Source organism: Drosophila biarmipes, chromosome 3R, assembly GCF_025231255.1.
Source record: "Drosophila biarmipes strain raj3 chromosome 3R, RU_DBia_V1.1, whole genome shotgun sequence".
Lineage (NCBI taxonomy): Eukaryota > Metazoa > Arthropoda > Insecta > Diptera > Drosophilidae > Drosophila > Drosophila biarmipes.
In genome coordinates, this window is record NC_066616.1 from 18714903 (window position 1) to 18730839 (window position 15937).

Genomic DNA, 15937 nt, shown 5'->3' on the forward strand with positions numbered 1-15937 from the left:
ATCCATTAGGATTTATCGGAAACTCGCTTTTAAAAGTTGATATCATGAATTTATTTTGGGACCGTGAAAGCTTACACCACTTTATGCTGTGATGAATACATACATATGGATTTATTATAATTCAGAACCCAGGGAAGAATTGAATAGCTTAATTATTGACTAAAACTATCTCAAACTAACTAGGGTCTGATTAAAGAGGCCTATAAACCAATATAAATTGTTTAATCAATATAATTTGTGTTTGAACTATCAGTAAAGCCTTAAGTAGCAACCCTTAAAACACAAGAAGTGCTATCACTGACCAGGGAGTAGTAAATCATCCAATGAGCCCTGTCAGAGGACCTCGTGTATAGTAAACAGCAATCAGTAATCGGGCACGGAGGCCTGCTCCCAACTGCTGTAGGGGCAATACAAATAATTTGTAATCAGTGGCGTTAACAATGCGACCCATAAATTTCTATTGACCTCTGTACCCCCGCAAGGGGAGTGGATCCAGTGGATCGACGGCAACGGCAACCCTGCAGCGTTGTGAATTATGCAAGTGGAGCGATAAAAGCAAAGCCCGGCGAACTGAATTTATTGGATGCCATCCACTCATTAGCATCCAAATGCGGAGCCGCGAAGACGAACGAACTCATTAACGGCCTCAGTGTCAGCGCTCCATCTTGTATCTTCCAGGTCCGCGGAGTCTGCTTCCACGTCCACGTCCCCATTCACCGAAATCCAGGTCCAGACCTGCTCCATGGCGCTGAATAAATAACAAAGTGACAACCACAAAAAACGACCACGGCCAAGGTGGGGCGGGAAAGCCAGGGGAAGTGTGGAAGTGGCTGTGGAGGTGGGGGTGGGCGGGCACGACAAGAAAATGTACCATAATTGAGCTCACAAATCACCAGGCTGAGCAGGAACATAGAAAAAAATTGGGGTCATTTTGATGGTTTTTACTGTATAAAATTCATCAAGTATTCATCTTGTTCCTTGTTCAGAAAATGTTGTATATAGTGATTCTTTCAATAAAAATACAATAAATTTTCTGCACTACACTCTGTAAACTCTACTGAAGAAATAATTAAAATTTCTAAAACGTTATTTCGAAAGGTACTTATTTTTCAGTGCACAAAATCGTAGAATCGAAAAGACAGCGAAGACGAGACGAGGTCTTGCAGCAGCCGGCACACAAATGAACACGGACCAAGTAAATTGAGATTCTTTAAATTTATGCACATATTTTTTGCAGCAGCAGTACGTGGAGCCACTTAAGCTCCCCGACGGCCACTGCTCCGCCCGCTCCGCGTTCTCCCCTAGGGGCACCATTGAAGAAAGGCGGGAAGGGGGCGGTAAATCTGGGTAGGGAGTGCAGAGCCACCCAACCACATCCGCATCCGTCTGCCATTCTGGTTGGCTCCCGGTGCCTGGCCATTTGGCTGGATGTAGCCAGAGATGTGGATGTGGTCGTGGTTTCGGCCAGGCTGCATGTGTGCGGCCTGGCATATTGATGAACCGCAACAAATTGGCTCCACGGTGGCAATGCCAACTGCCGGAGCCACCGCAGCAGAAGCCGAATGTCAAGCGCCGCACAGTGGGATCGCAGGAAAATATCTCAGATATGTATAAAAACATTAACAACGAAAAAAATATAAATGTCCATGAAAATATATGTAACAATTAAGTATAAAAAATTTAAAAGTGGGAACTCTTGTAAGGTAAACGTTCTAGGGAAACACTTTAAATGTCAATTAAATGATTCCAATCAAAAAATGTGAAAACTAAATTAACTTTTAAATCATTAATTTACTTATTTAAAAGAGGCTCTTACCACTGTGCAAATTCTTAGACTCTCGGGGATGGCGCAACTTTTTCTAGCCATTATACTCGAGAGAAAAAACAAGAAAATTGTAAAAAAAAAGCAACCGAAAAAGGAGAAAAACTTAAGGCAAATAAAAGAAAGGCATTGGAGAGACAGACACACTAAAAAGCATGTTGCCAAGCCCCGAACGCGCAGCCAGTGCCATTTGAATCCGCATCTATCCCCGCCGTTCGGCAGTTGCAGCTTGGCAATCTGCCATCATGTGGCATAAATCCCCCTGATAAGGCCCCTCGATTGCTCCCCGAAGTTGGTGGTGCGCACTAAGCCACGCAATTTCGCTCTCGACGCAGGGTGGCGGTGGTTCATAGTTCATAGTTTGTGCCCGCCACTACTTACAAATAATATGAATTTTTCAAAAAGTTTGCGCACTCCCCCCGGGCTGCGCGAGCTTCTGGCCATATAACCAAAGAGACCAACTTGGATTGCCCCCTGAAATGTGGCCATTTCTATGCGAGCATCCCGCTCGGAGGAGTCCCCAACGGTGGGTTCAACGCTCGACTCTCCGACCCTCCATTGTGAGCTCCATTCTAATCGCAATCTTCCCTCCACGCAGATTGGCAGACATTACGATGCAGCACCGCAAGTTAATTGCCCCTGCAACAAGAGTCATCATTCATATTTCATGGCTTTTGTGCAGGGGCGATGCCACGACTTTGGTGGCACAGATACTCGGGGAGCAGCGAACGGAAATGATGGTAAAATATTTCACCATTTAAAATATTGGTGCACAAGAATTATGATTAAATTAATATTGCTAAGTCCAACTAATCTACACCGCTGTATTATTTAAAATAGTTAACAAATTTAAATACTTCACACCTAAGGAATCACCTAGTTCTAGCTTTTTTATAGTCTAGAAAACGAATAATACCAATCAAATTAATGAGAAAATTAAAATAAACGATACTAAGACTCCATTAACAGGCAGTTCCCTCTTGTTGAATAATTAAATAAGACTGCAAATGTCAGCTAGATAATAAATATTTAAAATATTACTTATTGACTTCTTATATTGGCAAAAATAGACCTTTAATACTGACAATAAAATTTAATAAATGAAATCAATCTAAAACTGGTTTCATTATGACAAGCTTTGAGTTAAATCATTTTACGTGCTATTTAAAAACGCAAACGCTTGTCACAATGCCTTATCATATTTTTAACAAAGAAATCCTTTGTTATATGCCCGTAAATTAAAGTAACTTTATCTTTAATCGTTAAAAAATAATGTCGTATAAATCTGGCCAAACATAAGTTACTCTCGAGCAATTTTTGGTGGCAAAGTTGTGCCCACTTAAAAACAAATAAACCAGCGCTGCAATATAAAAATGGGAAGCAAACTTGTTTGTGCTTTGTTTTCTTTATTGGGGTGCATTAAAAAATGTAAATAAATGTGCCCCAGCACGCATATACAAAAATAATATACCGAAAGTGCTGCTCTATGGTGAGTCACAAACAAAAACACAATTGTATGCAGTCCGGGACCCAAACAAATTTCAGTTTTTCTACATTTATCTACTGGCTGTGTGCGGCGGGGGGCGGGGCGGGTGTGGCCCAGCCAAGAATATAAATTTAATTCCGACAACAACAGATTTTTGCCTCGATTCAGGCTCAAGTCAATTTCAGGTTACGTGTGCGAGAGATTTTGTATTTCGTTTTGCGCAGTTCAATTCTCGATGAGGATGGTCGGCGAGGGTTGGCGAGGGGCGGGGAGGGGAATGGCCGCCGCTTTCAATGGCCGCCGCATCAGGAGTCGCCCTACCTGGGCATGTATGCGAGCGAGTGCGACAGGGACGCAGCATGCGCACAGGGTCAGAGGAAGGGAGACGCAGCGACACTCCCGTAGTGGTTGCTACGTGAGTCTTCGCTTCCATTTCAGATGGCATAGGTGGGCTCCTACAACTAACGGTACCTCTTCGAAATACACTCAGGAAAAAGTGGATTTTTAAAATATTATTTTTGAATTTAAAATTTTCTGTAAAAACAAACCTTTTTAAAACTTCTTTATATTTTCGTGTTGCTTTATAATATTTTTTTAATGGAAATGGAATTTTATATTAAATTACACAATGTTTTAAAATAGAGCAATAGTTTGATACATTTTTTTTAGGTATTTAAAGATTGAAATATTTATGAAAATCAAAATAAAAGTAGTATAGTTTTTTTTCAGTGCATTCTTCGAAATAGCTTCTTTATTCAACTTGAACCCGTTCGGTGTGCAGCTGTTTATGGCTGCCCCCGCCCACCGCCCACCAGTCGAGCCGGCAAAAGTTTGTTTACGATTCGTAGATGATTCGACTTTTGTTGATGCCGATCCACTGAAGGTGAGGTGCTGCTGTTTTTTCGTTGTTTAATTAGCCGCGGCCTTCGGAATTCTGACGCAAATAAATCAAAGGCGAAAGCAGACAAGTATCTTACCCCAAAAATTGCGGAATTTCGGAGCGGGAAAATAAGAAAAACAAATGCACACAAACAAAATTATTTATTCTTGTATCGAAAATTTTCGAGTGAAACCTTTCCTACAAAATATTATTAGAAGCTCGGTTTCAACATTTTTTTAAGAAAGTTAAAATTTTTAAGCTGATAAGTTTAAGTTTAACATTATATTCTCAGAAGTTACAATTTTAACAGAGACATTTTTAAGATGGTTTTATAATTTTCCTCATTCTTTCATTCCACCGGACGTTAATATTTCACTTGAGGCGCAGCTCTTTAACTAATCCCCCGCCCTGGAAACTCTAAACAGGTGAAGGAAGGGCCAAAGGCTGTTGGCTGTGCCAAATTGGCAACACCTTCTGGCACTTTATGAAGCCCGGTGCCCAGCCCTGCGCCCAAATGGCCATTCATCCGGGCAACCCTTACCATTATCCCGCCGGACTGTCTCTGCAAACTGACTGGGCCTTCTAATTGCGCATCTTTAATGTAATCAAGTCGTCCCCGAAGAGCGGAAAAGCCGTGGAGAAGCTTGTTCCATGCAAATGTATCTGAGAAATTAGTCAAATTAATTCAATTTGGCCGCTCAATTGGAATTTGCAGCACGAAGCGCTGATTAAAATTTCAAATGAACTCCAATCCAAGAGCCCCGTCCACCGAGAAGCAGAGCCACTTACATGCAGACGTAATTTCATTATTTATTTAGAGCCTTTTCAGACATGGCAGCACAAATAGAGGACTCTCTATTCTCAACCCTGTTCCGCAAATTGTGCCTTGAATTTCAGTTCGATAAAGCTTAAACAGAAAATTGTTATAAGCAAAAATGGTATAAGAAGATGTTGCAAGATCACGACGAATTTATTTTATATATTTGGAAGCAAGAATCTATTTTATAGAGTCTCTTAAATTAAAACTAAAACTATTAGCCCAAGTGACAATAAACTTTCTCTGGTTTCAATGGAATTTTCGCTGCCTGGTTTTAAGTTTTATTTTATTTGTGCCATAACTTTTCAACTCCAATTGCTGCCTTATCTGTTTCCACCTGCTTCAACTAAAGTTTTATTATTTCCATTTTCGCTCAGGTAAACAATATGCCGGCAAAGTTCACTCCTTCGAAACGATCTGGGGACCACTTAATTAGGTTTGGCAATGGCTTCGATGACTGCGCAGGTAGGGCCAAGTAAGGAAGAGCACATTTAATTAAAAAGCACAAAAGGCTGGCAAATTGCAGCCACAAATAAAGCAACCAATTGAAGCGAGTGCGGCAGGCGTTTAATGAAGCAGGAAAGGAGGAGCTTCGCACACAGGCGAAAGTAGGGGAGAGTAAACGAGGTATTTATGTGGCGTCTCAAGACATCAGCCCCAATATACAATCCACAATCCCCGAGCACCGAGCACCGACAACCAGACCAAGTCCAGGGCGGTCTTTTGGGGCGTAGCAACATACATAATTGACTGACGGGATAATTTACTTCCGTGCACTTGCGTGTTTATTAAATTTCTGGGCTTGTCTCAGGGCATTGATTCTTCAATGCGGGGCGGTACTCCCGGCAGTGCGAAAATGCCACGGGCTGAGCCCGACCTGAAGCCAAATTCCTGATATTGCGTAACCACATGTAATTACGTGTATTCCTCATTAGTTTGGAATCGTGACCGACTTTCGCCGGCTTCCTCAAAAGATTCAAGGCGCTGGCACAGTGGAATAAAAGGTCAAAACTGTATAAGGTGAAAAAAAGGGAATTCTAAGACAATTATGGTTTTAAATAAACGATATTTTGCTGGATCTTTTTTGGAGTTGCTTGGTTAAAAATAGACCGAAACCTAAAATACGCACTGTTTTGGAGAGCCAACAAGCTACAAAATTGCTTGCGTTAATTTTCTGGCTGATTCCGAAAAAATAAAAATTTTCGAAAATTTTGACTTATTTAAAAGTAGCATCGTCTTTTTTTGCAAAAATTGGTCAAAAATAAAAATTTTTAAGTGTGAATGCCATTGGATTGCATATTTTATTACGAGATCGACAAGATATTACATTCCATAATTGGACCTTTACTTTTTTTGTTTCGGCCAAAATACTGATTTTTTTGGATGTGAAATTAAGGCTTTTGTTTTTGACTAAAAAGAGATATTTTTCTTTGACCTTTGTTAGTGTAACTTGTCCAAAAAGAATCCGAAACCTAAAAGGAGGACTGTTTTCAATAGCTAACAAAATTGATAATTGATATTCAGTCATTTTCTGGCTAATTTTAAAAAATCAAAAATTTTTACTTTTTTACTAGGGTAAGCATCGTATTTTTTTGGAAAAATTTGACAAAAATACAATTTTTTAGGTTTAAATGCCAGTTGATTGGAAATTTGATTACGAGTTCAGCAATGTATAACACTCCATTTTTGGACCATTACTTTTATTTTTTTGACCAAAATACTACACTTTTTTGTGTGGATAAATAATATTTTCTTTTTGGCCATTTTTTGACCTTTTTTAGTGTAACCTTAAAGAAGAATTGTTTCGGACACCTATGAAGCTATATTTCATATTCTGCCAGATTCTAAAACCTAAAATTGTGGTTTTTCCCACAGTACAGCCATTGGTAATATCTCGGGCTTGAGGAGACATGTGCTCTAAATAACCGAAGGCAAAGGCAGGGCGGTATAGATGGGGATGGGGGCCAGGCCAAGTCACGTTCGTGAACCAACCCATTTACTTAGCTAAGCGATGAGGGTTGTGTTGTACCTGCCCGCGCATCTACCGCATCCACCGCCCAAAGTTCAGGACTTCGAAGGACCTCCCATCACCCCCTTTTACAGATTCGCACAACTTGTTACTCGCCCGCCTTTTCCTATTCCTATTTTTCCCATTGCGATTCCGATTCGCATTGATGGAAATCTTTGAGCTTCACGTTTCCCTTCTTATCGCTGGAATATGGAAATTTCGCCATTTATTTGATCAACTTTTGCCTTTTTCATATCGAGCAAGGAGGGGATCTTTATGCGGATGTGGAAAATAAATGGCAAAAGGTACAACTGTTGGGTCCCAACTATTTCATATGCCGCACACACACGCCGCCTGCCTTTCTTTCTTTTCGGCAATGTAATTTAGCAAATATCATGTTGGCAAATAAAAATTGAAGCTGGCAGGCATGCCTTTAGCTGACTTTTAAGTTGCACCTGCGACCCAGTTCAATTGGTTAGGTCCACGGTCGGCAGATGGGGTTTTATGCACAGTCAGTCCCATTATTATAAATTTCATTTGGCGTGCATATAAATATATTAAAAACGCTAAGATGGAGACTCACCTGAAGCAGCTGGCGTCGGTTTAAGTTTTCGCAGCAGGGGTCGTTGGCTAGTCAAACTGGAATGAGATAGGAAAAATTAATTTTTATTAAGTTAATACTGCGAGATGACATATCATGATGATTATAAATAAACAGAAAAATCATCTGCTGAAAATTCTATTAAAATTTTATAAAATTCTTTCAAGTGTTTCAGGGCAAGGGTTACTTAATGGCTGAAAGTTACTGCTCATGTGTGAGTTTTCCTATGAGCTACGCTCCATTTCCCGGCTTATGCAAGCGGACTCGCATGTAAAACACTTTTCACAGCCGATTACATGGATTACACAACGCAAATGGCCGTCCAGGACCCAAAGACTCCAGCCCAACCAGTGAGCTGCCACCGAAGGACGAACCGATTTATGCCGGAACACGCTCCTCATTATTATTTCACGCTTATCATTTTATTTCAATTCATTTCGGCCCACCGCCCACCGAAACCCCAACCCATTAGCCCCCACCTCCAGCCCAGAGTGCGCTTTCGTGTTTGCGGAAAGCAGGAATACAATAAATATATAGTTGCTTCCCGGGGATTGGACCTCCACTTCCTGGACCTCATACCACACCCATCGCAGTTCCATCGAGGGATATTTATATGGAGATGCTCGAGATGCATTCATATTCCATGGGGTCCAGTTGCCGGTCTTCGTGCGCCCCATTACCCCTCGCTCATTCGATTACGCCGACATCGATGCTTCATATATGATGTGTCCTATATGTGTGCGCTTTTATGCTCATATAGGTCGTGTGCCCTCTGCCACGCCCCCGCCCAGCGAAGCGTCTTTCGCCATTTTACGCCCACCGGAGTCTGTTGAGTCGAGTGTCCGTGGTATTTGTTTGTTTTCGCCATCAGCCATCTGCCCCTGTTCCCATCAAATTGGTTTTTTTCCCCGGTCTGTGTGCTTTTTGCGAAAACTTTTTAGTTTCCTTGTTTGATAGACAAACAGACGGCAATCGACCGACCTCGAATTCCCCAATGGAATATGCTCGTGTGCATAAATTGCGGCGGAATACATGGCTCCCTGCTTTCATTTTCATAATGAGCCGCCGGAGACGTGGCCATTTCTCCCGGAGAGTGGAGTCCTCAAAGTAATTGGCCGCGCAACTTGTAAATGACAAACATGTCCAGGCCAGAGTGCTGGAGTTTTCCTCTGGTTGTGTCTGTCTGTCTGTCAGTATCGAAATTCCATAAAAGAGAAACTTTGGCTCATTAATATTTTTCGTTTTCAGAAGATTAGCTGCACGCGGCACATGGAAAAAGGAAAAACGTTTCGTAGTACATAAGTATATGTATTTCCCCGCCCTGGGCGTGTTGATTTGTTGGATTCACTGGTGTTTCGATTTATTTATGTAGGCTCGTTGTTATCGTAACAAGGGTCACGATGGAACCAATCTTCGGAGAAGTAGCTCGCGAGAAAGTGGAGAACTTTTAAGGGGAGGTGTCATCTGAAATGCCAGGGCAGAACCTAAGAACACGGAGGAGCAGCAGTTTCAATCAAGTCATGTACCTAATGGATATAAGCTTCAAAGTGACACGGAACATCCACTTAGGCTATCTAAACATTTACTTTACGACAAGGTAAATTAGAACAGTGGCTATAAATATGTTGTTGAGCTACTTTAAGTATACTTTTTTAGTTTTTTAAAAAATGTACAATTTAAAATTATTTATTTTTTAATTTTCTTTATTGCATATATTTTATTAATAATTTTGCAGCTCTTAGATCATACAAAATTATTTTAGAATATTTTCCTCGCTTTAAAAATCTAAAAAATCTTAGACATCCTAATATCCTGCCGCCTGCTGCGGAAATGGAACGTCGGAGGCGATCTCCGGCTGCGAGCCCAGCGGTCGGAGTCGCGACATTGGGAAGGGGTTTTACGACCCCGGGGCTCGAAGGTACCTCCTGGGACCTGCGAGTGCTACGCTCTGAATGCAATTACCGAAAAAAAACAGAGACACATTTTTTGGTCAAAATATGAAGCGTCCCTAATGTTCCGGGAAAAGTGAAAGTGCTGCAGCCCCTGTTTATGGCAGCCATATAAATTGCAATTTTCAGCGTTCACTATTTTTTGCTGTACCAGCTAGACGCTACACACCGAACGGGTTGGGCATGTGGGTCTGTGATCCGTATCTGTGTCTATGGATATGTATACTCGATGCCACATGCCGACAGGCAGCACAAATATTTGCCCTCGTAAAGCAATCTGCCTCAGCTGCCTCTGGACTCTCTAAACGGACTGGACTGTCTGTTATGACAATTGATTCCGCGCCGTCTTGCGATGCGCTGCATTATAATAGTTCCCCAGTTGACCATCTCGGGAGTGGATGGCAGTGGGTGGGAGTGTCCAGGGTCGTAAAAGTTATGGAAACCAAATGCGAATCCCGGACACTTGATGGCGGCGCATGGCGGCCATTCGAATGGATCAACGAACCCAAAAATAACAGATGCAGATGCGGCGATACGATCGAACAATTATCAATTGTGACTACTTCATTCGAGTCGAAATGGAGCCTCCGTTTCGCTTCGTTTTGGGACAACCTCTCCCAGAGTCGTCAAACTGGTTGCCGGATGCAAGTCGGCCTGCCGCTGGGCATAAATTGCAATTTACGGTAAGCGGCGCGGCTTTGGCTAAATAATTCCCTATCGACAGCATGGAGGGAAGGAACGGGTTTCGGCAGTAAGTTTAAATATTTTATTCTCCTTATTACCGGAATAACGAGTAACTCTCTTGCACGCAGCACTGACAGATCCACCTGAGCATTAGTTTCGTTATTCATTAAACTGCCGTCGGTTTAAATACTCGTTAAACTAATTTCCTTAAGTGAAGTGAGTTCTACAGTAGCCGAAGTGCATGAATGGTACATGGGAAGCCATTTCTATATGCAATACATGTTTTAGCTCAAATGGTTCAGGTTTCTCTTACAGGATGATGACATACTAGAGATAGGATCGAAGAACTTTATTTAAAATGTGATCTTATCATAATCACATTTGATTTACACAGGGAGAAAGCTTAATCAAAAGATTATCTACAGTTTAATATGTTATTTAATTATTTACTATTAATGATTTAAAAATTATATATAATTTTATGTTACTACACTTTTGATGTCATATTTTTTGATATTTTATATGTATATTTTTTTAAGAAGAGTTTTCCTAAGCTGTCATGCTGTCATTACCAGTCTTCGTTCCCCATTTGAAGGACACATTTGGCCAAAGTTCCCTGACTCTTCTGGTGGTAATTTAGCATATTGCCAAAGAGCCTTTTTGAGTGGATTGCAAATTCAGCCTTTATCAGGCATCGCGTGTGGCCTGGGCCCAAAACCAGTTCCAATTTGCCCCACTCGACCGGCAGCACGTCCACATTCCAACCACCCATTTGCCCACTGTAAATGGCCCACTGTGCGCATGTGCGGGATTTCGCGCTGCCACGACCCCTGGGAAATCGCTCGCCTTTCCACCGCCAAAGAAAATTCTGGCACATGACGCCACACCGAAAGTTCTCCCTAGAATCCACACCATATGGCAGTGGGAAGTGCGATGCACATGTGGCCTTTGAACGTACATACGTATCTGTATCTGCCTGCTAGTATCTGTAGCTAAACGTGTGTATCTTTGGCTGGAGCTGAATGCAACGCGGTGGCCATATCGCATCATGGCGACCCAGTCGTCGACTTCATCATCTCCGGGTTATGGCGAAGACAACAATTCCTTGGCCAAAGTCGGTGGATTGGGGAGGGGGATGTGCAGCTCGTGGATTCCCCGGTTGCTGGATCACTTGCTTTTATACTCCCGATAAGCAGCAGCTCAGGAATATTCCAACTTTCATCAGGCGTCGTCCGTCAGTCTGTCACTCAGCCAATCAGCCCGTCATAATTTTCCCTCCGCTGAGCTTTTGCCCGCTCCCCAGCTAGATTCAACTAATGCAAATACTTTCAAAACTTAATAAAGTCGATGGCCCCAATGCGAGAGCAAAATATTTTGTTCGCTGCCGGAGAGAGAAATATATATTTTTCTTATCGCCCCAATTATTGGATGCGTTCAGCGGGGAATTCAGATTATTTATTAGTGGTTTATAAGTGGGGATAAGCTCATTGTTTTCTGTTGAATGGAAATATTATATGGTTTACTGCGTTGAAAAAAAGAGAAACAATTTTGACTCTATTGTAAAACAATCTGTTACAATAAATATTTATTTTATTACTATCCGATATTCAAGTCTTACAATTTCGGTTGGGGGTGCCCATTGTTTTTCATGTTTTTATTACAATTATTGTATATTTTTCATCTTGACACGCTTCAATTTGTTAAAACATAACGACGCCATATAATTCAATTTGGTAATCTGAGCTGTTTTTATTATATGACAGCTTTATTTGCCTTTTATCGCTTTAAAAGAGACTGATAAGAGCGCCTTTGCTTTCGGGAACACAAAAGCAATAATGAATCAAATAATATATGGATAATGAAGATGGATTGAGATGCTATTATGATGGTAAATTCTTTTCTAAGAGCTTATATTATTTTATACTGCCCTGTAAGGAAGGTCCGATAGTAAAGTTAGTTTAACAGAACGAAGGGGTTCACCACCGTAAACTAAACCGATTTACGTTGGGTAGATCAGCATTAGTTGGTGCATTAAATTAATGGCCGATAAATGGAATCGGTGAGCCTGGCAGCTCGGTAAATGGCCAAGAACACGTAACGGAAATCTGAAGTTTGCCTTTGCCCCTCGGTCCCCGTTTATTGGCGCGTGCTTGGCTTACAGCACATTTGAAAAGTCCCCGGTTAAAGTGGGGCCTTGGAGACCAATTTATATATATCTACGGAGGAGGTTGGCTACCAACTAAGTACGAAACACGAACTATGTGGGCGTTCCAGCCGGTTGAGTTGGCCAGAAGAGTGCGGAGAGGGCTAGAACCCATCCCAAGGAATTCGCAGCTCCTTTCTCCACTTCCGAGGAACGTGATTTTCAATGTCGTTTTCCTTTTGTTGGCGTTGAACGGAAAATTATGATGCGAAACGAAAATGCGAAGGAGACGAGTACGAGCACGAGTTGAGAATGAGTGAGAAGGTGTATCCGGGGGATACGAGGGGACTGCCAAGAAATGAAGCAAAAATTGGCAAAAGGAAAATAAGAAAAACAAAAGGAAAACACAATAGTCGACCAATGATGATGATATCTGCACAGGCAAAAAAAATATTTCGAATCAAAATATAATTTAAAAAATAAAAGAAAGTTATAATATTTGAATTCAGTATCAAATATGTAGTAAAAATTTAAAGAATTTTTTAAAGAAAGATTTTTAGGAATGGTCCAAATGCGGAAAGTTTAACCTTGTTGAACTCGTGAAGCAATTCCTAGTTAATTGGCCCTCACACCTAAAAAACGTAAAATATAGATTTTCGGACAAAAATCATAAATCTTAATTTATATTCAAAAATAATCAGTATTTTCGTCGAAAAAATAAAAGTAATGGTACAAAAATGGATTGTTGTACCTTGCTAAACTCGTGATAAAATTTCCAATCAATTGGCATTCACAGTTAAAAAAGGATTTTTTGACCAATTTTTGCACAAAAAAAAAATTTTGTAAAAAGTGAAAATTTTTGAATATTTTTAGTTTTTAGAATCACCTAAAAAATGACTCCGTCTAATTATCTAGCTTGTTACCTATCCAAAACAGTGATTGTTGTAGGTTTCAGACAATTTTTATCCAAGTTACACCAAAAAAAGTCAAAGAAAAATATCAGACTTTCCCCAAAATATTAGGTTTTTATTTTTCACCCAAAAAAGTAGCATTTTGGACAAAACAATAAAACCAATGGTCCAAAACTGGAGTACTATACCTTGTTGAAAAGTATTTAGTAAGGTAATTAATTGGTTTTTAAAGAATATTGCAGAGCCTAAGTTAATATTTCTTCAGCTGATATAATCCTTAATATTCTTTTTTTTAAGTGTACCCCCTCTCGATCCAAAGGAATGGCATTGGAAATGGAAAACTGAACGAAATCAAAGAATATAAAATGGAGGGGCAAACAACAAAGAGCTGCAGGCATTCTGCCAGAACCAGAAACGAAAACTAAAGTTGAAACGCTTTTAGACATTTCCGAGATACACACGCGGACACAAACACTGAGGCACATAGATATTTCGAGTTTCCTAGCCTCGATTTTCCGTTTCTTCCTCGACGTTTAAATATTTCATTTTGTCAAAAAAAAAAAGAATGAAGCAAGGAATGCACCGAAAAAATGGAAAAAAGCAGACGAAACGAGAGCAGCTGCCAAAGCTTTTAGGTAAATTAAATAATTTTTCCTTCTCTCCTGTCATTTTGGTCGGAATGAAAAATTGCTGGGGCAGCACGAATAGTTTAGTTTATTCCAGCCAGAGCTCAAAAGCGACAGCATGATCGCAGTGGCAATCCATCAAGCAACTACAGAAGCATTCTTGCTTAATTTATGGCTTAATAAACCCAGTATCTCTCGCCGCGGGATACACTATGCCGAAGCATACCAATCTTAATCAGATATTCCTGGCGCAGAAGCTCCAAGACAGCCCGATTGAAATATGGCCGCGGCGGAAATGCTAAATGGGATTGGGCCCAGAGCGCTGGGTACGCCATGGGTACGGGCATGGCTATGGGTCTGGAATGGAAATGCACTCCCGTTCCCGATTACCATTCTGGCAATCTACCAATTACCATTCCGGGCATCACATGTGCACCGGATAATGTCAATCAGCGAACATTCTTCATTTTTGTTTACTCACTCACCTTGGGGCGTTCGCCATGCTGTGGCCTCTTGTTTGCCTTCAAATTTCCTGCCTGCTGGCCATTTTATTTACCACTGAAGCGGGTTCTCGAGGCCCCAAGAGCTCGGGGAGTTGAAAGCCGGCACCGCGCACTTCCACTGGAGATTGACTTTCAAATAAACACTACTCAGCTCGGTGGAACTGGGCTGCTGGCTTTTGGCCCGGCCAGCGGGCAATCGATTGGCCAGGCCGCATTTGATTCGGCCCCAATCAATCAGGGGCCATCAATCATAATTGCCGGGCAATTTGTCTTGGCCATGGGTATGGACTGGGCCGCATTGATTGCAAATGAATTGGCCACAGAGCGCTCTTAATTGAGATAAGGAATTTATTCTGGTCAGGGGAATTCGAATCTGAAGTTAATTGTAAGCGAAGGGAAGGGAACAGCCTCAGCCCGTTAATTGTTGTTGATAAATATTATTTAATTAATACTATAAAATTACAAATACCAAGGTAATTGAATTACCATTTCTAGCATGCCATTCCTTTAGTACTTTATTAAATCCACATGCTTATAATTCCGAATCTCCTTCTCGCCCCCCCTTTAGGCCATAAATCCTCGTCGATGTCTCCATTTTCGTGTACATCCATTGGCCGGCCATTACAACCACAATTGACACAGTGATTTACGGCAATGAAAATTATTCACCTGCACAACCAGCCAGCACACACACATGCGAATCGGAGGACGAGACACCTGGGCGGAGGAAAGGCGGAGGAGTGGAGACCGCAGGCGAGGCTTTGTCATAAAAAATAAAACGAAATTGTCGTCACTTTTATGACTCCCTACCGTGGGCCCGGTTAAGATTCAGATTCCAGCTCTTCAGGCGGTGGGAAGTCGTATTTTAGGCAGCTCCTTAAAAAGTCACTTGAACGGAAAAGGCCATATAATTCGTAAATAACGAAATACAGAAGCCGTTGGAGAACGGTAAAGCTTCTTGGGGGTTTTGTGGCCTTTTTTAACGGGCTGTCAGAATTATCATAAAGCAATTAAACGCATTTCACACTCATAACCGTAGGCAAGTATTCAATCCGCACGCACTGCCACCGCCACTGCCACGCCCCCAGCCAATACACCGCCCCTGCGGGCGAGCCGTGTCTTTGCCACTGACACTAATTGGTTGCTTTATGGCCCAGTTAAATCGTAAAACTCAAATTTTATGCTTTGTCACTGAAACGATTATGACGTCCGCTGCTCGTCCTCCCAGGAATTCGCCTTCAATCCGGGAATCCCGTCAAGTGGCTTCATCTCCAGCGTCCGCCGCCGACCCGCTATGCCCCCTGATTTATGTCCCGCCCGAGTTATTTGCGCCAATTTACAGATTGATTTCGCTCTTAAGTTTTTACTGTCCCCTGTTTATTCACCGCCTTTTGCACCTACTTAATTTCCCTCGCCTTCTGCATTTATGCTTTATTGCCTTTGTGTCGGGATATACGCTTAACGTGGCCCCCATATGTTTACCCAGGGTTGTGTCGAAACCAGTTAT

At 41.6% G+C, this 15937-nt stretch overlaps 1 protein-coding gene and 1 long non-coding RNA gene across 4 annotated transcripts in view; one reads left to right on the forward strand and one right to left on the reverse strand.

Annotated features, from left to right (window-relative positions):
• LOC108025203 (uncharacterized) overlaps window positions 1-15937 on the reverse strand; it is a 99904-nt gene that overhangs the window by 56625 nt on the left and 27342 nt on the right. For 2 of the 3 annotated variants that reach the window (XR_006367640.2, XM_017095548.3), the window contains exon 3: window positions 7597-7652. The gene's annotated coding sequence lies outside the window, so the exon portion shown is untranslated. Of the gene's footprint in view, window positions 1-7596; window positions 7653-14412; window positions 14544-15937 lie in introns of those variants that run through there. The other variant, XM_017095539.3, reaches the window with a different exon arrangement.
• Window positions 977-1655, forward strand: LOC127011550 (uncharacterized). The gene is made up of 2 exons (XR_007764577.1): window positions 977-1098; window positions 1238-1655. It is a non-coding gene; the product is annotated as an uncharacterized LOC127011550 (long non-coding RNA).